The sequence below is a fragment of the Ambystoma mexicanum genome, chromosome 3q (assembly GCF_040938575.1).
Source record: "Ambystoma mexicanum isolate Mex_15411 chromosome 3q, UKY_AmexF1_1, whole genome shotgun sequence".
NCBI lineage: Eukaryota > Metazoa > Chordata > Amphibia > Caudata > Ambystomatidae > Ambystoma > Ambystoma mexicanum.
Window position 1 is genome coordinate 878,881,804 of NC_090926.1, and position 23,592 is coordinate 878,905,395.

Consider the following 23,592-nt stretch of genomic DNA (forward strand, 5'->3'; position numbering starts at 1 on the left):
ACAAATGCTGCTTACCTATAGTGGCCAGCAAATTTAATCCAGTGCCTTGTATCAGTTGCATTGCGCCAACTGTACCTGCCAACCAGGACGATTATTCTTTTTCACCAATAGCTCGCACGCGTATCCTGAAGTAACTGCAACAATATTTCACACTAATCACACACATGATTTCCATACTTAAAAGCTCACTTTTTTAAATTTCATACCCAATGTAATATATGCGCCGAAAAATTACTCACCGGGACATTCTTCACCGACTCACACTGTATCAAAGCACTAAGCTTGACACTAAGACGCGCATATCGATCGGGATGAGGACTCCCTGCTCACTCACGTGACGATACACGTGATGAGTATGCAGCATCCATCGCGTAACGCGTAGAATGTAAAAAAAACCTCTAGACCTAACATTAACTAGATGAATGAAAAGTGTGAAGCATCCCTGTAATCTTAGCTACGCAGCCGCGATGTATCCCTTTGAGTTCTTCAATGTTAACCTGAACCACTGGTTTACAAATTCAGGATTGCCATCTTCATAAATGCTAACTACAATTGGTTACCACCAACAGGGCAGATTAAATTACATAGCATAACAGAGTGAGTCAAAACATTACATGTGAAAAAAACAAATGATTATCACGTTGAAATGATTGCCAGAACAAACCACCTAGGCCAGACTGCTGAGCCCAAATATTGGGCACATACTCGCTTAGAGCTACACTACTGTTTGTGCATGGCGCACCAAGACCTCTTCACAGAGCCCCGATGGGTGGCCTTCAGTCATGAACCATGCATTTCTGTTCTGCTAGCGATAGTTTAATACTTAGATTTCATTTCACACCGACAGAAAAATACAACTGCATTGTCTATCTAATATGGAATAGTTTAGAGTTTTCATGAACCCCATGTTTACAAGTTCCAACACAAGGCCAAATGTAATGCCATAGCACGGCCCTTAGCTGTATGTACAGATTGAATGGAACATACATGTGAAAAACCCAATTGATTGTAGCATGCTATTGTTTACGTTGAGCGAGCTAACCTTGTGTCGACTTGGATTGGAATGTTTAGGAATAGGCTGTCTCTCTCAGTTGTCAATGTCTGCCAATACTTACCAGTCCAGGAGAACGAGTATGGGCAGGTGGACAGAAAGAGGAAAGATTTCTGAGACCCCAAAAGTTATTAAACTCCCAAGTATCGCTGTTCTTAAAAAAATAAATAAAAAAAAGACTCATGAAGATGTATTTTACGAAGGAATTGATGGACCTCTGTACGGAAAAGGGAAGCATTGTGATGTTTGGTCAACATAAATCCCACCAAATCTTTATTTAGTACCCTCTCTTCCTCTGGAGAAAGAGTATACGACGATAGATTGGTAACACCCAATCAGATTGAAAAAACTGACCGTATGGCCATTTTCATCTAATTGGATGTTGCTGTTTTGGTTGAATACAAAAATACCAAACAGGAGCAGCAGGGTCTCCGGGGGTGTCCCCCACTCCTCATGTTCGGTATTTAGGGTATTCGGGGTGCAAGGGTGTCCCCCGCATCCTTAGTATTGGCGGTGTGGGACAAAAATGGATTGTGCCGCATTTTAAATGAACGGTCGAAACGGGGACCCGAGCAGTTTCACTGCAGGCAATTTACCCGCGAACAAAACGTTTGCGCGCAGACATCTGTATTCCGATAGATTGACTACCACTGACCCTGACTCCTTGTTTGTACTTGCTACTTGTTTGTACTTGGTTGTGTTGCATTCTTGTCTCTGATTAGCCCGGCCTAAAAAAGGTTGGCATTGAGAATTCTTCCTACACCGACCTCTTCTGCCTCAATTTGATCCACATTCTGATGCACTGTTACTAGTGTTGGTGTCTCTATTTTGTGATTTGCCTGGTTCGGCATATTCCACAGAACTGTCTGCACTCGAGCGGTGTTATGTGTCTCTAAACCTGACTCTCCGATTTTTTTCTGAATTCATTTCAAAAAGAATTTGTAGATAACACAACGTGATCTGGTCTCGCGTATGGAAAACTTTTGACTACGTGTCCTCAGTTGTGTCCTCTGTTTTATAATCTTGTCCAATCTTGAATCGTGAATTGTAAATGAACATGCCTTCTGTTCCTTCCCAGACCACCTTGCATTCATTGATATGGTGTTTCATTTGTCTTGGTCCATTATTTTTAACTCTTCCCTTGCTTTGACTCCACCCCTGAACAAATTAGAGTAATTCTCTATGCAGAGGATATTTGCTGGTCACCCCATAGGTAAAACACGTGTTTCTGAATGTCGGCATGTAAATATAGTTGCATCTTCATTAAAAGAGTACTCCCATGCATAGAACTACTACCCGCAAATATCCCTCCTTCAACCTTCTGCTCTTCCTCAAACAAGCCTCCCAGGATCTTCTGCTTTAGCATCTGAGGCACAGATTCTTGGAACTGTGCATTTGCCTTCACTGGGCAAAGTCCCCTGGTGGCCACGCTTGATTCCCCGTTTCACTTCAGCCCTCCTTGCTGACTTCCTTTAGAAGATGGCCACTGATGCGATTAGGGGGAGGAGAAAGGGACACGACCATGCTCTCCCTGCCCATCCCCACTGGCCTATGATATAATCAGGTAAGGCCCCCTATGAGGGCTGATGTTCGCTGGGATAAAGAAAGAACTCCAGGACTTGGGACTAAAGGTCCTGTGCTAGCCATGTGAATTATTGTGATTTACTTTGGCTGAAACTACTTTAGCATGTTGCTATATTTAGGTGTCTGTCGTTGGCAATGTGCAATACGGTTGGGAGATATTAAAAACTGACACTAGGGGGAATCTAGGAGTGGTGAGAATAATGTAACCGTGCTGTGCAAGGCCTTTGAGAGACCGAGATGTGTGGAGAGTGAGATTCGAAAGTCCCTCCTCAGAAAACGGCCCATAGTAGTTACTCCTTTTTTTGTTTTAGGAGGCCTGCAACCAATTAGCTGTGCCACTTTACTACACCAGCCAAGATGTTGCCAGTACGATTTCTTAACTATCGTGGCACTGGCCAGAAGATCTAGAGTGTAGGTGCCCTCTGTATTTTTTATTATTTTAATTTGTCCATGCAAATTGCATTATATTGCATCCTCCTGCAAAGTATATGCTTAAAGTAGCATCAACACACCCAGTCCTGTTTTTTAAAATCTGCAACAATCTCTCCCAGTTCACTTATGTGACACCAATAGGCCTCACATGCTGTGATGCATGAATTATCCTCACCCCGAAATACACAGATCCAAAAGGTTTTGAGTTCACAACCTGGACATTGGTTACATAGTTACTGTGAAGATAGTTATGCATTATACAACTCAAGTCAATGAATGAGGGTCAGGGAGGATAGCTCGGGGACATCGTCTTTTGTCTTTGAACCCATGTTGCTCTGCGTTGTCTTGCTTCCAATTCCAGTCCTGCGCTTAGAAACTAGTCTCCAGTATCAAGTGCTTTATAAAAGATCAATTTAATAAATGTCTCATGCTCTCAATTTAACTGATAGTCTCCCCACCACATAATTCCATGTGTCTCCAGGAGATTAAATCTAAATTTCACAAAGGGTTGGTTAAGCCTTCTAGATGGAAACTGGTCAACTATGACAATCAGAGATTCCTTTTAAATCTTCATATATTCAACAGATCTATTTTTTTTTTTATTCACGTGTGTCCTGTTCATTCATAGAAAAGACCCCGCTATCAGCGCCCCTCGTCACCGCTTTGGAACCTGGGGTGCTCATGGCGTTAGTAACCCTTTCCATGGGCTACATGAGGTGAGGGGTAACATCCCTGGTGCCCTCATTAAATGCCTTTGCTTCGCTTGGGCTGTTGCCCCCGGTGTAGCCCGTGCAACAGGTTACTTACGCCATAATGTTACCCACTGATGAATAGAGTACTCCAGACAATTAATATTAAAGGCAAGACTTAGGATATGGCATAAATAATTCTAGATGGGCCCCATCAACTATGGGACTATATTTCACTGAGGGTTTCAGAGTGACATCTGATGAGCGCAATTCTACAGTTATCTAGGATGCCATTATGAGGTGAAATACACCTCAGAACTGAAAGCTACACTTATGTATTATGTCGTGTGTGGCACTCCCTACATCCTTTAAAATTCCTTGTGCTGTCCCCATGGAGCAGTAGTGAGAAGCTCTTAGCGGGTGTCAGAGAGAACTATAAACGACATAAAAATCCCCTCACCAAACAGCAACCTAAAATGAAAACAGGAATGGAAGCGAGAATGCGGTCTGTATCTTCCTGCACGTGACGTCACAGTCGGAGAATACTTCGCTCAGAAAGGGTACTAGTTGCTACAGAACACTGCAGCATTGTGTCCGTTGCAAGGGCTGGTTCTCTGCAGAGCTCCCGCCAGAAGAGTATGAACCTGTACCAGCGCCGGTGAGCTTTAGCCCAGTCGTGGGTGTTGCAGAATCGCAGCATTTGTTTTGCAACTAGATTAAAGAGTTACCAAACACGTATAGTTGCTGCAGCTAATAACTGGGAGTGTCATGATACGCTGGATGCAAATGGTCACTGCTCTATAAAGGTTCCTCACAATAACATGGCATCGCAGATTGAAGTCCCATGGCCCGCCGCTGCCATATAAAAACCGTGGCTGAGCCCATGATCTCCGCTTGTTCATTGGCCAATGGCAGAAGCTTTGCCTTTTCGTAGTTCTTCCTTAGGGTGGTGGTGGTGAACACTCGCAAAGCGCTTGAATGACTCGCAGTGGGTAAGTAGAAAGCTGATATGTGTGTGTGTGTCTGTCTGTCTGTCTGTCTGTCTGTCTCTCTATCTCTCTATCTCTCTCTGGCATGTTTCCTGATACACCCCCCGAGTCTAGGCTGCTGCAGGAACCGAGGCTGGGAAAGCAGCATTTTAGTGCTTCTTTACTGTTCCCTAGCCTTGGGAACTGATGTCCCCTTGTTGCTGCACCAGTAACCGCTAATCCAATACATATGAAAACCAGCATTGACAAAGCCACGCGTTTTTTAGGTCTGGTATAATAATTTGCTAGGCACTGCCATAATGGTATTACCTGGCCATAAGTTGGCAACAGCTGTAACATGGTGCAAGTATGCCGGCATGTGATGTAAGTGCATGGAAATGCTTATCTAAGACGCAAGCTATAACTGTTGGCTTTAATAAGGCTTGTTTTTTACTGGTCTTCGGTGAAAAGAACACATTTGGGGACACACACGTGTATAACCAAGGAACTGAAGGCACACTTGCTGAAGTCATATTTGACACACAAAGACCTGATTTACAGTTGCAATTAAGCCCTTATTTCTCAGAAGACCACTTCCTCCCTAGCTCTGCTCTTGGCCACCTATTGATAAAGGTACAGTGGTAGAGCCAGGAAAGGGCGGGGTGGGTGTCTGCCCCTAAGGGCCTCTTCTTCGCGTCCCAGAGCACCCACCATCATCCTGATGTCCACACATATAATATTGGTGCTCGAGTCCTGTCCGTGAGCTGAGTAACACCATGCAGGCATCTCACTGGTTGCCCGGGAGACCAGTTCAGTTCCCAGCTGGGCCGGTGCGTGTGCAATTGCATCTGCAACCAGTCGGCTTGTTCCAGGCTCCCTGAATCCTGCTGCTCCACACAAGAGAATACTGCACACCACATGGAAGGATAAATGCAAGGGTATGCTTGTTTGTAATTGATTGCAACTTGTATGTGTTTGTGCACAAGAGTTTGAATGGGTGCAATGGAGAGACACATGCAATAGGCCCTTAAATTACTTTGGGCTCCCTTGCTGCCCTTGGTCGAGTTTGCTATTTTGTGGAAAATATGCCCCTACCCTAAAAATCAGCGTTCACTCGCCATCACTGACCTTGAATCATTTAGCCCCTAAGGCACCCTACACAGCAGGGCACCAAAAGGTGCCTCTGCCACTATGTGGGACGGACACAACAATGTCTGCTGTGTAGATCCTAGCTCAGGGCTGTTGGTAGAATAATCAGTTGAACTTCACTATTTAGTCTCCCCACAAATTCAAACTGACATAGCAACCAGCTGCCCTTACACTCACTCATTCTCCCATCCTCGCATTTAATTTGCCCATTCTTGCACTCGTTTATACATTCCTATATGCTTCTTCAATAATCGGTTCATCCCATATCAAATGTATGCATAGCTCAGTGGCAACGTGTTTGTCTTGGAATCAAGAGACAACGCAGAGCAACACAGGTTCGAATCCCAGGTCTGTGCTTAGAAACCTCTTTGGTATTAAGTGCGTTATAAATAACCAATTATACAATCTGTCCATGCACTATCATATGCCCTTTAAGTTTCATTCATTCGTCCATCTTCTAAGTCTTTAATTCATCCTTAAACATTGATAATCGCTCAAACATCCTCCCTCCCTCAGTTTTCACATTCATGTTCATTCACCTGCCCCGCCTGCGCACTCTGCTTTCCCCTAGTCATATCCCCCAACTCCTTAATGTTGTCTGTGTAGATGAGGGGTCTGCAACCTTTGACTCTCCAGGTGTTTGTTTTGTGGACTACAACTCCCATCATCCCTCATCATGGTCTATTACGGCTAAAGTGTTTCAAGGTGCGCTGAGGCAAGGAAGGGGAACAGAGGGAGGACGGAGACGACGATCTTTCTAGGCCAAGTGACATTGAGATCGCACAAGTGCAGGGGAGGTGGAAAAGGGCTAGTGGAAAGGGGAGGGGCAGTACTGTACATGGGATCAAACAATTACAAGAAGTGCGGCTAGCAGGTGGCAGGTGCAAGGGTAAGTGCAGACAGCCGGTGTCCAAAAATGCAGGTAGGGGGACTGTAGGGTTACAGATATAGAACCAAGTGCAAGGGTTGCTGGGAGGCAAAGCAGGTGTGCAACTGGGCGGGTAGGGACCTGGGCTCGAAATCAGAGAGTAGCCAGGTGACCAGTGCAGTATCAGACAGGAAATCAGCAGGGGAGAGGAAGAGAAAAGGCAGAAGCAAAGAGGAAGGTCTTGAGTTGCTTCCGGAATCTGAGATGGTTCTCCTTGAGTTTCAGAGAGGCAGGGAGGCTGTTCCAGAGGGAGGCCCTAACCGAAGAAAGAGATTTACAACCAACTCGTTGCTTGGAGAAGCGACTGACCCTGAGGGAGTTGCAGATGGAGGAGCGAAGAGCTTGAGTAGGAAGGTATTTACGAAGAGAGAGTTTGAGGTATTGAGGCCCCAGAAGACCTTGTTGACAATGCATCATCATTTCAGCCACTGGGAGTCAACGCGATTTCAGTGCTGGAGAGATACGATCCCTGGGCTTGAGGCCAAGGACAAGTCTTGCAGTCCTGTTCTGGATGAGTTGCAGAGGGCGGAGAGTAGAAGCAGGCAGATTTAGAAAGAGGCTGTTGCAGTAGTCGAGCCTAGAGAGAAGCAAAGCTCTGGAGAGAGTTAGCTTCTGGGCCAAGGAGAGGAAAGGGAGGATATCTCTGAGGAGGTGCAGTTGGTAGTTTGACTTCTTAGAGACGGCAGAGATGTGAGGAGAAAAGGAGAGTGTGGAGTCAAAGATGATCCCAAGGTTCTTAGCCTCACCGGTGGGAGCAGGAAGACTGCCAAGGGAGGCCAGCCAGAGAGTGACAGGAAAGGAGGGTGCAGGTGTGCCGATTAGCAGAATCTCCAACTTACTAGCATTAAGGCAGAGTTGGTGGCGCATCACTCCTGTCTCATTAGGCTTCTCAGTAGTCCTGATTGTCTTGTGAGAGAGTTTACTTGTTTTGTCTAATGACCGCCGCAGGAATCGGGCCTCTCTCAGGGACTTTGCATTCATGAGGGTAAATAACATAACAAGTGTATTTGAAAAGGGCACATTCACCCCCGAAGGGGCAACTTGCCACTAATTACAGATGTTTATTGTTACCCAACTTAATGGTAATCTTTTTATCGACCTCGGAAGGAGGAAGGGCTGAGTGGAACTGCCAGGATTTGATCCTGTGACCATGACGTCAAACACAGGTCCATGTAGTGTATGCATTGGTCCACTGAGCCACATACCCCAGGGTAGCTACACATTTTGTCATTTGAAGGTGTAATTCAGGTTCAGTTTTTCCAGGCATTTCATTTATTTAAGGTGTTGATTGTATAGTGACTGTCTTTAAGTTAGATTGTATATTGACTGCTTTTTAGGTAGAATTGGCGGTATGCATGATCTCATGCTTTATTTTTTTGTTAACATTTAGAAAGGTACTTACCAGCGATCAGTGAAAGTACTTCTACCCTGGCAGTTTTTTATGTGTTCATGCCATGAATCACTGGGGGAAGCTCGTTAGACCAAAAGCCGATACGTAGATCTGGCAGGAGATCATCGCCACACTCCCCAAATGCCAGGTCAGTGGACCCAATGCAGCTCCACTCTCCTGGCATTCATCAAGGGTCTATTACCCTGCTTACAGAAGTGAATAGAACAGTGGACAAGGAAGGGACCCTGTTTTGGGGTGCAGTGGGACTGCGGTAGACCTGGAGTGCAGTGGGTTGCACACCCCCTTTTGGGAAACTGTGGTCTGCCGATTGCTTTGGGGTCTGCATGGATATGTGTAGCATGGCTGCCTATGCGGGCGGTCCTGTATTGCCTAGTTTTTGCTCCATGGCAGATTGAGCCTTTGGAATTTTTGTTTTTCTTTTTTCCCCTGATGGTGAGGTTTATAAGAATATCTCATTCAAAAATGTTCTTTTAAGAAACCACTTCTGTTCATAAATTCTTTATTCGACTCAAAGTCTTTAGCACACAACAGAAAACATGGTCAATAAAAATACCCTCGAAAAAATACAATTAAGATCTTGCAGAGTTAATAACATCGTAAAAAAAAGAGGAATGCAATTAGCATTGGGTGAGGGTTTAATCGGGTGGTACCTGCTGGCATACGCTCGATAAATAATCTTAGTTATAAAATAAACAACATTTCGATCAGTGGTCAGACCTCTACCTCCTCACTGTACTACCAGGCCCATGTGCCTCCTCACACTTCCGCTCCTTCCAACTCTTGGACCCCCTACACTGGAACTCCCTCCCGCTCCCCATCCACTCCACCCCCACCTACTCATCCTTCCGCTCCTCCCCAAAAGACCTTCTTCTTCACTCCCCCCGACTCCCCTTCCTTACCCCTCTCCCCTTCTAATCCATCCCCCGTCCTTCCCTCCCCCTCCCTAATGACCTTAAATTCGTCACCGATACCATTGAAGGGCATTGAGGACACCAGATTACTCCCCCTTCCCCTCCCCCCTTCCTCCCACTCCCTGACCACAAAACAGACACTGTATCACCCATCAACTTCCCCCACTATCCCCCTCCTCCCTGTAAATTGTCCTACATATTGTTCTGATGACTTGTTTCATGTTTGTAAATGTTTCTCTCACTCTTGTACCTGCTAAATTGTAAAGCGCTTTGGCTTAAATGCTATATAAATTCAATAAACATGGCGATAATGCTACTGCAGCTCTATGTACTCTGGCCGTCCTGAATAACGGAAACAAATACAGCACCCTCAAATCTTTAAGTGAATCGCCGAAAATCAAGACCTGGAGGATAGTTTCCACAATGATGCCATGCAGTGGACCAATATCAGAATTAGTATCCTTCCAGTTACTATTGAATTTAGCAACCTTCAGAGTGTATGACCTAAATTCCATGTAAAGTGCTCGTGCATAGGCTGGGGAAATAAAATCAAGATAATGTCTGAATCCAAATTCGTTTTTTCGTGGCCAAAAAGTAAGCCCCTGATTTCAAGGCTAGGCATGCATTTTTCAATTGATCGCACATAAATCGCTGGGCTGCAAGCTTCACATGGCGTTTCATGCTTCTAGTCGTCCTCCCTGAATTTCAGCCACAAATCACTTAGATTTATGGCATTTAACTGCTGTTTAATGTGATGTACCCAAGCAAGAGAGTGCCCTCCTGGTAACTCTAGTATATGAGTTAAAGCTTCTATGTACTTTGATAATTCAGGGGTCGCCCAAAGCCTGACCCAGTCGGTGTGCGGTCTTACAGATACCTCGCCAGAAATTGGCTTCAGCCCACACGTCCAGTGAAGTGGGCCGGTCGAAAACCCCTGGGGAGTCTAAGGAGTGACTTTATAAACTTGTTTTTCATGGGCCAATTTTTGAAAATTACTATGGCCCCATAGCTCTGCACCATACAGGGCCGCTGATGTGGTTTGAATTTTATAGATTTCAACTGCTGGTGGTACAGCCCCTTCACTGTGGCCCACAAAGAATTTCCCAATGCCACCGCTGATTTTCCCCAAGATAATTGCAGATTGATCAACCTGTGCAGACCAATAACCTGTGTCCAAAAACCTCACACCAAGATAATCATAGAACCTGACCTGTTCCAATTTGGGACCATCCACCTCGAGGAAACTGTCACAAGGTTTGGATCCCTTGGGCTTAAACACCATCACCTTGGTCTTTGTTTTATTTAACGTCAAACTCATTTGATTGCATTTGTCAACCGAGCACCCCAAGCTACGTTTAATCCCCATGGGTGATGTTGACAATAAAACGGCATTGTCCACAAAGAGTAGTGCCAGCAATATGTCGGGACCCAGCCTCATGGAATCAAATCTTTGTGCTTGGCATTAAGTCAGTATATCCAGAACTATCTCATAATATACATGCAGACCAAGAGTGGGGTAAGTACACAGCCTTGACGCACACCCTTGTCAACTCGGAACGGTTCGGTGGTTTCTCCCCCCCATCCCCATTTCGCAACAGCTGTATTTTCAGTATAAAGTTGGCCCACTGCAGTCAATAAGGGATCGGGCACCCCTTTGTTCTCCAGGACCTGCCAAAGTTGGTTTCTTAAGAAACCTATTGGACGTTTCTGAGTAATGGGTGAGTTTCTATCCTTGCCCAAGATGCGCAGAAGGAATGCTGTAGATGTTCCTTGGCTCTCGGTGTAGGCATGCTTGTCAAAGCTCTGGGATCCCATAGCGTTAACTACTTTGGTGGCCGATGATTCTGGCAGCGGCCGGAGTTTGTGAATGCCAGGCTCCCTGCGTACAAGATCTGCAGCGTCTTGGTGCCCATCCCTCGGATTTCCAGCCTGCCCTGTTTATAATTGTCTTGTTAAGCGTAGGCTAGGCCATTTCTGCCTTCTGGGTCGTACAGATTTGCAAGTGATGCCACTGAGTCATGTGAACCATGACAGATTTTGTATTTTTAAGTATAGTTTTCAAACCAGTTAATTCTTCCAAAGTCGGCTTTGTCAGTGTGGCTCTCTCAATGCACACATATTGACTACTGTTTAAATGACTCTGAGTTCAACAAAATCATGAACAAATATAATTAAATAGATGCAGTCAGAGTTACAGCCAGCAGGCATGCTTTTCTTGCACATATAGGCAGTGCATTTATAGTCCCCTTTGGATTCTGATTGTAAGGTAATCATGATAGGTTTAATTTCCGGACTTGGTTCCCCAGGTACATACTAAAAACGTGTATTTTCGGTCCTTCAGTGAAATGTGGATCCCTCCGACACGAGGGTAGGCTCCAACTGGAATGGCACATCTAACTAAAGATTGCCGAGATGTTTGCAATTTCGTGAATAGCTGAGCTTGCCTTCAGTGTTTTGTGGTTTCCAGGCACATTATATGCCTGCAGTTTCGAATGTGCATAGCGTCGCATAAACTGTCACTTTTCTTTAGTAGGTTGTAGTTTTGATGGATGGTCTTGTAGGGTTAAATGAAGCTAGTCTCAGTTATGCCCATCTTTGCCAAGTGCTTCTTCCATCTGGGTGGTCCAGGCCCTATGCATCCTGGACAGGCGTCTCCCCTCTCGCGTACGCTCTATCTACCTTTACATAGCTTGGTAGGGGTGAGGGGGGCATCATCTTTTCCTCTTCGTCGCCCCTGGTGCTATTGCCTGAGTGAGGCAGGCAAGCACCGAGAGCCTTTCTGTCTTGTTGGATTGTGTCTTAAAGGTCATAGTGTTACAAGATCTTGGTGGAGCTCATCCAAAGGACATCCAGTCACCTTCCACCAGAGCCAACCCAGCATCTGTTGCTTAACAGCAGCATTTCCCAGTTGTAATGATTTGCTGGGCAGCCACCTGGGCGACTCCCCACGCCCTCTGTAAGCAATCCTCTCTCTGAGTGACTCATCCGTGGCCGAGGCGCAGTTCAGCCTGGTTGTTTGTTGCAAGCAGTGCCATGAGACTGTGCAGCTGGCAGGCGTTGTACATTACACATGAATTGCTCACTGAGCCTAAGCGTTTTCAATATCCCAATGTTTGCAGTGTTGCAATCTGTTCAGTAGTTTAGGAACGGGATATCGTCCGCAGATGGCCCTGGCGTGTTCTATTAGAAACTATTGGAAGGGGCATACACAGGAATGGGTGTTTGCTAGTTTGATAGGAAAACCTGCAGTTTGTTTATACTGTTCCATGACTCGAAATTAAGATTCACTGAGCCGGAGCTAAAAGCAGGTCCTGTGTGTCCGGCATCACCCAGTAGGCAGGAGCTATTGCTGGAGAACCAGGAGCGAGCACACACTGCACTGCAAATCTAACTGCGACATGCGAGACACACATTTTGCTCATTAAATATGAGCCATCATATTGAAATGTGTCCTAGGTATGCCCTATAATTATTTACATTTTAAAATACTCAAAAGTTAATGTCGTATATGCATGTTTGCCACCGGATCAAAAAGTAGCTCCTGGTAACTGTTGATTATACGCTAACCAGGCTCTCGTAATGCAGAAGCTAAATTGCTCACAGCCCCAGCAGATTCGAGCTCTGCTGTTCATTTCAATGTTTTTCATGAGCATTTGCGATTTGGAATATCAAATGCGTTATGAACATCGCTGTTCCTAGATCTGGCAATATAATGTTATATAAGATGGGAACAAACTAACTTGTCTCTAGAAGTGTTGTGTTGCCCAACTCAATGGGTACTCATTTCATTGTCCTTGGAAGACTGAAAGACCCAGTTGGTCATGCTGAAATTCAAACCTGTGACCAGCAGGCCTCTCAAAAAGGAAACCGCCAACTGCGCTATCAAACTCTTTTTTAAAAGGACAATGTTCTGTCAAAGAAGTCTTTTGGGTTGTTTCAAGCAACAACTGAAAGCAAATTTAGCCAATGTGTCCTTGAAGTCAAACAACCAACCAGCAACTTGGATAGTGTACCTTGATACAAGGATTGGGCATGACAAAAGCCACTGCAGTGCATGGGTGCTTCTGTTCATTGCCCCCAGATTGATTCAAGCAAGGGTAAACATTTCAAGCTGCAAGCCTTAAAGTCGCTCGCCACCTCAATTATAAACCTACCTGCACCCCATTTCTTACTCACCACGAGTGCATTATAGCTAGACAATGGCCAGTGGCGTGTGCACATTTGGAGCCCTGGGCTCAAGGACTGTGTATGTTTCGGGGGGGGGGGCAGTAATATGTGACAGCTGCCTTCCCCCAACAACCCCTCCAGTGCAGGGGGGTGCAGCTATTCAGGGGCCTCCCGACTGTCACCAAGACTGTGTATGTTTGAAGGTGGGAGGTATAAGAGGTGCTCCCCAACAAATCTTGCACCTCATTTTGTATTCCACCACTGCCTTATTGTCGGACAAGTGCTGATATTCAGTAAGTATGCGGACGTATGGCTCTTGGGGTGAATTCCTTTCCTCTCCCCATTGCAGACATTGCTCCTTCAAGGACCTTTCCCAGTACAGTCCCGATGGGACTGATGGGACTAGTAAACCTTCTTATTGGCCGAGTATCCAATACCTGTAAGTTTACTCAATGAGGACTCCATGGACATCACAGATGGAAATGCGGGATTTGTAGTTCTGGGAGGGGATCTGTGACTGGATGAATTTGCACATGGCAGAGTCCGATATGGTTGATTCAGATGTCGAGCGAGTGGGTTGATACTGTGCAGAGAATATTCGTTTTGGAAAAAAGCTGTGTATAAACGCAAAGGATAAGTGAATAGATTCAGTTTTATTTGGTGATTGCATGCAGGTTAAGGGACTTTCTAGGAATGAGTCCTGGGGATGTGTTGTGGAAGACGCTGGCGGCGGTGGGGTTCTGTCTCAACCCGATTTACTGTCTGGCTTGTAGTGCAGAAAGTAGAAGTTTGGGAGTGGACAAGGCATACATTGATTTTTCCTATGTATTTCACAACCATAATATATGCCTTTAAGGGGATGAATGTGATTCCTATCTTCTGCAGGTCACATAGGTATACCGCATTTCAAGGTAGACAAGTGATCTTGTTAGTTTTAACTATTAGATGGTGTTGTGTTATTAGCACTGGGCAGTCAAAATAAGTGGCATATGGGATCTGAGGAGGCTTTTTGCACACCCATTGACAGCTCATGGCCATGCTAATGCCTACGACCATTGCGACACACTTTCTGACCCTCTTTGCCGAAACACAAACTCTTGGGATCACTTTGAGATTTCTCTGAGCTTTTAAGATGATGCCAATATATTCTAAAAGCAGCCTTCTGGGGTCAAATGGCTTAATTTCAGCTTTAAACTAACCCCTAAAGTGTCGTCAGGTACTTCATTTTTAAGCAATATGTGTCCTTGCATCTGTTCCTGGCACTGAATTCCTGTTTAGCATTCCCAAAGCCAACGTTTCGTATAGACATACGGCAGGCATTTGCCAGGCACTGACATAATTTGCCCAGCTACTCGCACCATTTGCCAGCTGTTTCTATCAAAGCACCAGGTAGCACCATTATGTAAGTGCTTGGAAATGTCCTATTCTTTGCCTCCACAAAAGCCCAAACTGTTGGCTTTGCCAATGCTCGTTTTTGTTGGGTTCATTTTGTGAATTCTATGCAGCTTTTCAGTGTTTCGCTACTTGCAAAGAAATCTTCCTAATATAGAGCTTGATAATCCTTTGCATGGTATTAAATCCTGAACTGGGATTTCTTTTTGTTTTGGGCTAAATGAAAACCTACACGTCTGTTTTTGCGTTTGTGGAATGATAAATGCAAGCATAACGCCCCATTTTTCTTGTACGGTAGATCAATTACCCTTTCCGGTGGGTAATTACTAATCCTACAAAGTGGAGTGCGTAATCTTCCTGTAGCGTTCTGACAGTCCTACAAAAGAAGAGGTTTTATCAGCGCAGACTGCGGCAATCAGACGCCCCTTCAAGACAGGGTTTGAACTTTGCACTGAGCACTGAATAATTGGAAGGAAAGTCCCTGGTGCTTGTTTTTATGTGCCTCAGACAGGGGTTTATATGAGTACTGCAGCATTCTTCTTCCAAGGCCAAGGTTCATTGGAAGGCCATGTGGTTTGCGTCGGAATGCACGAAATGGTACACTTTGAAATTATTAGTAGCCAATCAATATTAAACAAAAAGAAAACTAAAACCTTTACATCACAGTCTGCTCAATATTCTGATTCTGCTAGACCCCATTATATATATATATTAAAGGAATAGTGCGCTCAAAAATGTTATTGTCACAAGCGTTCGGGCATGTGGTTTTAAGCAAACTGTGCTCAATCGTAAAAACATTTCTTATGCACCTTACCTTGGTTTTTTGCGCTTTTACACATGCAAAATCAACAAGCGGGGTGCGGCCATCTTGTGCTAATCTTATCCGTGGACCGATCGCCCTAAGTTCAAGTGCCCCTGCAGCACTAAATCATCAAACGCCCCTGAAGCTGACATCACTATTCCTAGCGATATTCTCCACCTATTTTCAAGACGTCAGTGGGCAGCGTAGCTAAACGTGCCTAGTCATCACCTACGTCTTAACGTCAGTTGAGGCAGAACCCGGAATATCAACACACACATCCTCTCACAGCACAGAGCGTCCCAAATCGGAATAGAAAACACTATTTTTAAAGGAAACATCAATACTCTGCAATTTACAATGCGCTTTTATTTCACAAAAAACGCTCGGAGAACATCCAGTGATTTCAATTTACCACCAATTATTGAAAGTCCTTCGGTTATAGTATCAAAACTTTATCATGAGGCACACTGTGTTCCTTTCGGGAGAAGATGCGAATCCGACGCACCTTGAATCGCAAGGCTTTGGCATCAGCTTCTTGCTAGATCACCGTAAACGATGACGGGTTGCTCCTTGTCGCTGGTACCGCCAAAGGGCATATCGGTCCCGGGCGATCGTCCCACATCAGTGTAATGGAAATCCATCAGTTTAGGCGTATCTGCCACTGCTGGATGAAAAATCCATCTGTCGGAATCTGGAAACAATGGCATTCGCAGAACGGCAAAATATAGCTGTGTAGAAAACATAATAAAAATATATTTTAGTAGCCGTTCTTTATTCAAATGTATCCATTGACCCTGTAATTCTGCACCGGGTGAAACCTAATAACAAACACAAACCACAAACAATGCACACACACAGCTGCGGACACTCAAAGTGTGAAAAAAAAACATAACCGGTTATCATGCAATGCTCTTTCTAGCGAGGGGCGCCTGCAACTCTGTTAAAAAATGTAACGCAACTGGCATAATCAAATTTTGACAAGCGAACCAAGTCCCCTTGGAAAATGTTCTGCACCCAGCTCATCCAATAATACAACGTTGATAGCACACACTTTTATATGCCATGGGACGAAGTGGTTTAGATATCACTAGCCTGCATACAGGTTGTGTTTGCGGGTCGTCGGTGAATAATCGTCACAATATGCTGCAACTAGCAACCCATAACAATTTAATCAAGCAATACCGGTCAGAAAATTAAACCTTTACTCATTAGTCTATAGACTTGTCATTAAACTGAATAGTTCAACTTACATAATATTTGGTATTTCCATTCTCTTGTCGTAACTCACAGTATCCGCTCAGAACAACGGTTTTCATTGAATGAAAATAAATGTTCCAATGTCCAGTTTTAAAATAGTGAATCTTATTATTTTTGCAGGTATTCGACATCTTCCGCCCTTCAAGCCATAGCAAATCCTCCCTTTCGTCCAAGGTCGAAGAACAGTTGAAGCTTGTTTAGCGCGAGTGTCTGCCTGATAGCTTTCATTTTTTTGAAGGAAAGCCATAAATCTAAACATACTGTACAAGACGTCTTAATGTGAACTACCCACATGCAACAGCAAACGAAGTGACCTTCACTCCATGGGAGCGAAGAGCCTGGCCGACCAAAGTGGCATTGGAAATATGTTCGAAAAATAAACAAATTGTTTGCTGGCATCCACCAGTTACACTTGCCCCCTCCCCCCCCTTCGTTCGTCACTCTCGAAACATAACATATGTAATAACTAAGGGGGGAGGCGTAGCCAACCCTCGCAGCATTTCCGTTACACCACACCACACCACATCACAAATAACACATACACTATAGTTTCAAGCCCAGCATTAGGAAACCATTTTGAAATATCCCGAATAACATCTTCGTACTAGGCCCGCAAATCTCTCTCTCTCTGTACAAATGCAGTTCTCCCATCCCCAGTGCCTCGTTCCGCAAGCCCACACCATCTCCTCCCCATTGCCACGTCTGCACACGCCCTGTTCTCGCTGAGGAATGTTCTCTGCGGCTAATGTGAGACACTGTCAAGTCATAAATCCAAGTGCCCATTCATCTCTACTGAACTTCCTGTGCACTGTGTGTGATATCCATCTGATCGTCCCCTGCCCTGATCAGTCAACGACCCACATCACAGCCCTTATCCCATGTAGTAATATATTCTCATAAAAAGCAACACACGTCTACCTATATCCTGAGAACCGAAGCAGGTCAGATGATTGCGCAGGTCCAGTCGAGGGGGAAAGGGGAAAAGAGCGGGGCAAAAAGTTGACAAAGGGGATACATTTGAAAAGACAATTTAGGCCACCAACGCCAGAGCCATGCACTGCATGTGTGGATGTGGTTTGTGTCTAGCAGAGGGATTTACAGGCACCTAGCAACCACAGTCATGTATGTTATCTTTCGAGGACCAGTAATATAAATGAAGGGAAGGCAAAAGCTATAAATTAAAGAATCATAAACCGGATTAAATCTGCATAATTAAACACTTCTTAAGACTATTTATAGCATTGAAATTTAATTTGAGTTTAATAGCATTCTATTGTTGGTGTACAATATACAAATATTGGGGAACATATCACAAAAGGTATAGTGAGCACATAAAGAACAATGCTGCAAATCATTAATACCGGGAGTCAATTGTTCAACAAATTCAGCTTTTGGTGGACAGGGCTCGTTTGCAATGTTTTGTGGCATTGTATGTGTCCTAGGAACAAAATCGGGATCCATTCCATGAGTATGCATGGCCAACACAGCCAAAGTGAGATCTTTCACAAAATCGAATTCCATTTCCTGGTATATTGGCTTTGCAACCCATTTTTTGCTCTATTTTGCAAAGGCCAAGATGTAACGAAGTATCCCAAAGTTTCGGGCAGTTCTCGACTGTTCTCTACCTAGGTTGTCGTTATGTGCTAATACGGCTAATATTGTTCGGGCTTGCGTACCGTCTAAGCCGAAATGCAACCTTTTGGGCATGTACTCTTGGCACATATTGTGGAACACCTCCAAATCTCTGGTGTGACAGAATTCTGAGTGTCCCTTTAGGTCTCTAGAAAGAGTTTTGTCATACACAATCTTCTCAAGAGCTTTGTGTGGGGGTGAATGTGGCACCAACCACTTCTTGCGTCCGTGTGCACGTTCGTGAAAATTTTGGTTTTCTGTCCAGGAGTGAACGCTGGAACAGTGGTGCATCAATGAGTGCCATTTTTCTAGTAGAATTTCCACAGACACATCACAAGTTTGAGCTCCACCAAAGATGGTTGCTTAAAGACTGAGACCACTGTAAAATATTTTCCGAACCCTTTTTTTTTTTTTTTTTTACCAGCAGCTGTGATTTTTTTTTTTATACACTGTTTATACATCAAATTGTTGACAAATATTTGGAAACTGCTCTCGCATGGCCTTGGTTATTGAAACAGGTCTGTCGGTGGCTATGAGGTCTATTTGCATTTCCCTCGATTGAAGATGTTCGAGGGATTTTATGAAACCATGTTTCTCCATGGCCACTGAGGATTTACATTGGGACACCTGCAGGATCTCCGAATTGTTTTAGTTTTAGTCTCCATGTATTGAAAGTGGTATGTGCAGTACTTTGCTGAAAATCCAGGGCTGTCAAACTGTCCGTCGCCAGCTAACCAGAACCGTTTGCCAGAGAATGTGCTTTCAATTGACATCTGTTTAAATTATCCATGGTTAACTAATAGCGGGGGAATAAGAATTCCCTTTGATATTTGTAGTACTGGGTTTTAGCAAGGAACTGAACTCCCACAAATTGGCAGAAACTGGACATCTTGATGAAAGTTGAGCCACTGAATAGTAAAGCTGCTCAACATAGTAGATTTCCAGGTGGCCCTTTGCCCAGCATCGGTTGGGCGGACCATGGAAATGTATGATGGAGGCTGACACAGCTGGCTTGAATTTTCAGGTTGGTGCCTTTTAATACATGAGACACATGCACCAATGGCTGCCCGCATATTTTCCCCCTTAATATATAGATACATTTCAGCATCAGTATAATGTCTACCAGGCATCTGTCAAATACAATGTATTTTTGCTCCTTTATTAGCCAATCGTCCTGCATGAAGGTGCTTTGTGACCCAACTGTGATTGACAAATCGCCCAAACTAGCCAAACTGAAGTCGAGATCTTTGGCAAGTTAATCAATTGCGTTGAAGCTTCAGTCTGTTTGTTCAGCTTGTGTTATTTGCACACAAATTGGAGAGACCGTCAAATTCATGTTTATTGGGTGGACGTTTTTTGGACCTTTTTTTGCGGGTGTTGATTGTGCCAAGAGGTCTGCGAGGAATTCCAATAAATCTTCATCATATTCAGTTTCACCTTGTCGAGCTCCCACATTGTAGCAATGGTCCAAGAACACTTTGCTGGCTTTGCCGGTCACATTCAATTCAGTTTCAGGCCATAGTGCATAAGGATCACAAGTCTGCTTATTGACTGGACCACGCTGCGCCTCAAATAGTAGTTGCTCCTTGGTGAAATTTGTTTGGCAAGCAACATCTTTGGTTTCATTTTTTGTCTGTGTCTTTATACTTCTTTTCCGTCTGGGCCTCTAGGAGATGTGCTGTAAAAACATGTTCAATGTATAGCTCAAATACAGCAGATGGCACTATAAAAAAAAAACATGTTATAAAGAAAACACCAGCCCAAAACACTTCTAGAAAACAAAATTGTTTGTTAGTTACCCTTGTTTTCTTGATTTTCTGTGAAACCGGGGTCTTCTCTGCAATGACCGCAACAGCAAGCTGATCCACGACCTCTGATCAATGTGCCTCCACTTGTAATTCCACACCTTGTGAACATTCCATGAATAGAATATTCATTAAAAAAAAGTCAATTGTATTGGAAATAAGTCTTTCATTGCACACAGGGCTTACACATCTACCCTCGCAAACAGTGTACGTCATTTAGTCAAAATACACATTTCAAATTTCACCTGATTGATGGCATGTGTACTTGATCAGAGATCACCATGCAAAACATACTGATTGTAATGTGTCCCTCAAACATGTTGCAATGTATTCTGCATTAGGGAGGAAGTGTAACGTTAGAACTGAAATCATAAAAGTTTGAAACACTGCACGGTTATATGAATGTAACTGTCTAATAGTATCCTAGGTAGGATTTACTTTCTTTCATTCAAGGGGAGTGCAAGTACGCATACTTCATACTCTGGACCTGCTGCAAAGGACGATGTAATTGTAGTCGAAGTACCAGCATCCCCCTGTAACACAGTACTTCTTTTAGTATGGATGAAAACCGCTAAATGGAACAGAGCCGATGGGATGCAGAGGTTTATGGTCATTGCATCGAATTCCTTGCATCTGAATGCATTTGCATTGAATTTTTTCCATTTAAATAATTTGCATCAAATGCATTTCTTTTTTTTGGGAGTGGACCCCCCAACAAACCCCTGTTTTTTACCCTTTAAAATCGTCCTGTACAAAAATGAACCCTTTACCCCTCAAAAAACATGCATTTGATGCACATATTTTAGATGGAAAAAAATTAGATGGAATGGCATTGGATGCAATGAACAGATACCGGATGCAGACAATGGTACATATAAAGAGAAACCCATAAATGACACCTAGTGTAAACAACCGACAGGCTACATAAAAAATGTCATGTTATTTGAAATTCCGAGCATAACACATTCTCGTAATTGAAAAGTGAAATAAAATTACCTGATATGCACTTGAAGTTGTTGACTCCGGGTGGAGAATCTTGCTCCTTCATTTTCAGTGCATTGTCATGAAGTGGTACAAGGGGAAAATTAGATTTGCATTAGATATGTGGAAGATCCAACTGTCAAGAATATGAAGTCTGTAGGGCTCACCACTGGTATACTGGACGTGTCAGTGGTTTCGTCACTTGCGAGGGTCTGTGCTTTCTTCGGGTATGCTCTCCTAAATAAATGGACATGTCAAGCAACCAATTACGAAAACATTATGCTTCTTTTGAAGGGCACTATGGCATTGTTTTCCATGGTGATAATTCATTTGAGGCTCCATAAACCAGGTACAGATATATAGTAAAATGTGGTATAGTTAAAATGTAATATAATCTGGTAAATATGAAAATTTTAGTAAGACACATTTACACCGAAAGCACCAATCCGTTCAAAAATGTACCTTTTCAGCACCCCACTGCCTACAGCTAATTCATCATCTGGGACTCACCTGAGGCATTGTGTGCATTAATAGAGTTGGAATTGCATTTGGAAGCTATTTATGAAACATTCTGGGTCGATGCTTTTTTGTGTACTTTGATTGGTCTTACATATCCGCTGTAAAGTTCAGGCTGCAGATACAGAATAGATTGGCCCTCAAGTCTCCCAAGACAGCCTGGGCTCTACTTTCAATCTCGTCCACCGCAAAACTACAATATCAAACCCATCTTCTTATCAAATCAATATCCTTCAGGAATGTATGCAGGATTGTGCCCTGACTTTTGACATGGCTCCTAGAACGGCAACCCAAAACAATACAAGCAGACATTCTTGAAAAATCAATAAGATTGGTATAAAAAAGTATAAATTACCCAAAAAATTGTACTGTATGGGATTGATTGAATTATATCACAGCTTTCTATGCAATGTTTGCTTTGGTCAAAGAAGCAAAACCTGTGTAGCGTAGTCAAGTATACACTGGGATAACTTTCATACAGAATTGATTGATATAACGCAAATCGTAACATGTTACTCGTCCGTTGAATGAACTTTCATGCATCAAAAGGAAACTTGCTTATAGACATGTTCCGAAAAAGATGCGATTCTATTACAATGGACATTGATGAAATGTGCTATAGATTGAGATCAAAACACTTGAAACATTATACAATGGTAAAGTAATTGAGATCAATGAACATTACACTACTGGGTACATTCGGTCGAAATAGATAGAAAATTGGAGATCAAAAATAGATGAATATAGATAAGTTAATAGGTGACCTGCCCTTACCTTGACTAACAAACAATGTGATTCAGCAAGCAGGGGAGTTGGTAGCAGGAGAACAGGTAGCACAATCAAGTGTAGACTTCCAGTGCTCAGAGATGTTCTCCGGATAAATATCAAGGGGTTTATAAAGGATTTGAAAAGTGGGTGCGTATATGAATGTGTGACATGTTCCTGGTGGGGTCTGCTTCTGGAGAGCCTGGAGACATTGGGTCTGGGGAGGCCATGTGAAGAATGGCCCCTGTGCGGAAGATGGCTTTGAAGTGTACATGGTGTTTGGCACCTTGGCAGTTTCCACACTTCCAACCCTCTTGGGAGCGCATAGCCACAGGTGCGATCTGCCATTGATAGTTGAGGGGGGGGGTGGATGAGCAAGAGGCGTGCGGAAAAGGGCTGGAACACTGCTGAAGGGAGACACTTACTGCACGGGCAGGGTCTGCGAGAGAGGGGAGCCTGGAGACACTGGGTCTGGGAAACCCATGTGAACAATGGCCCCTGTGTGGAATATACCTTTAAAGTGTACATGGTATTTGGCACCTTCGCCTTTTATAATGGAGGGGGGGTGGATTGTTGCACAGGAGGTGAGCATAAATGGGCACCAACCATTCTTTCATGTCCCTCATAGAAAAGTGAGCGTGTCATTGATTCACTGAAAAATTGAAACAAGCTCTTTTGTATTTTATTTTGTTGCTAATTTTGATGGCACAAATATACTACAAATTGTATACTTCGTGTTGCAGAACGGTGTGGGAAAATCCCCTGTGCTGTCCGCTGTCACTGCGGAATTTACGCAAAGTGCTCCAACGACAAAGGCGGGTATTACTCGTTGAACGCAGAATCCAAACCTCCCATGAAGCCACCATGTAAATGAACGGTAGGCCACCAGCCTGTACCACCTGTGGAAGAGAAAAACACATACTGTATTCAAATGAACCTGATAAGTGTACAAACCTTACTTGAAAAGGCACCCTATATCCTATGGCATAGTTGCCAGTACAAATGTTACTTCATGGATCAATCAACTTGGGCTTTGAAGTGTAGACGCATTACAAAAGTGAACACCCATGCAATCCATAATGTTTGGGGCACATAGAAATATTTGTTCTTAGTTGAATGTGAAAGACACGCAAGATGAACACTCTTGATTCC

The 23,592-nt window shown here is 43.8% G+C and overlaps 1 protein-coding gene across 2 annotated transcripts in view; it reads left to right on the forward strand.

Annotated features, from left to right (window-relative positions):
- TEX2 (testis expressed 2) overlaps window positions 1-23,592 on the forward strand; it is a 1,181,730-nt gene that overhangs the window by 66,765 nt on the left and 1,091,373 nt on the right. Inside the window, exon 1 of one of the 2 annotated variants that reach the window (XM_069655000.1) lies at window positions 4,345-4,748. The exons of the other annotated variant lie outside the window; for it this stretch is intronic. The gene's annotated coding sequence lies outside the window, so the exon portion shown is untranslated. Of the gene's footprint in view, window positions 1-4,344; window positions 4,749-23,592 lie in introns of those variants that run through there. 2 annotated transcript variants of the gene reach the window in all.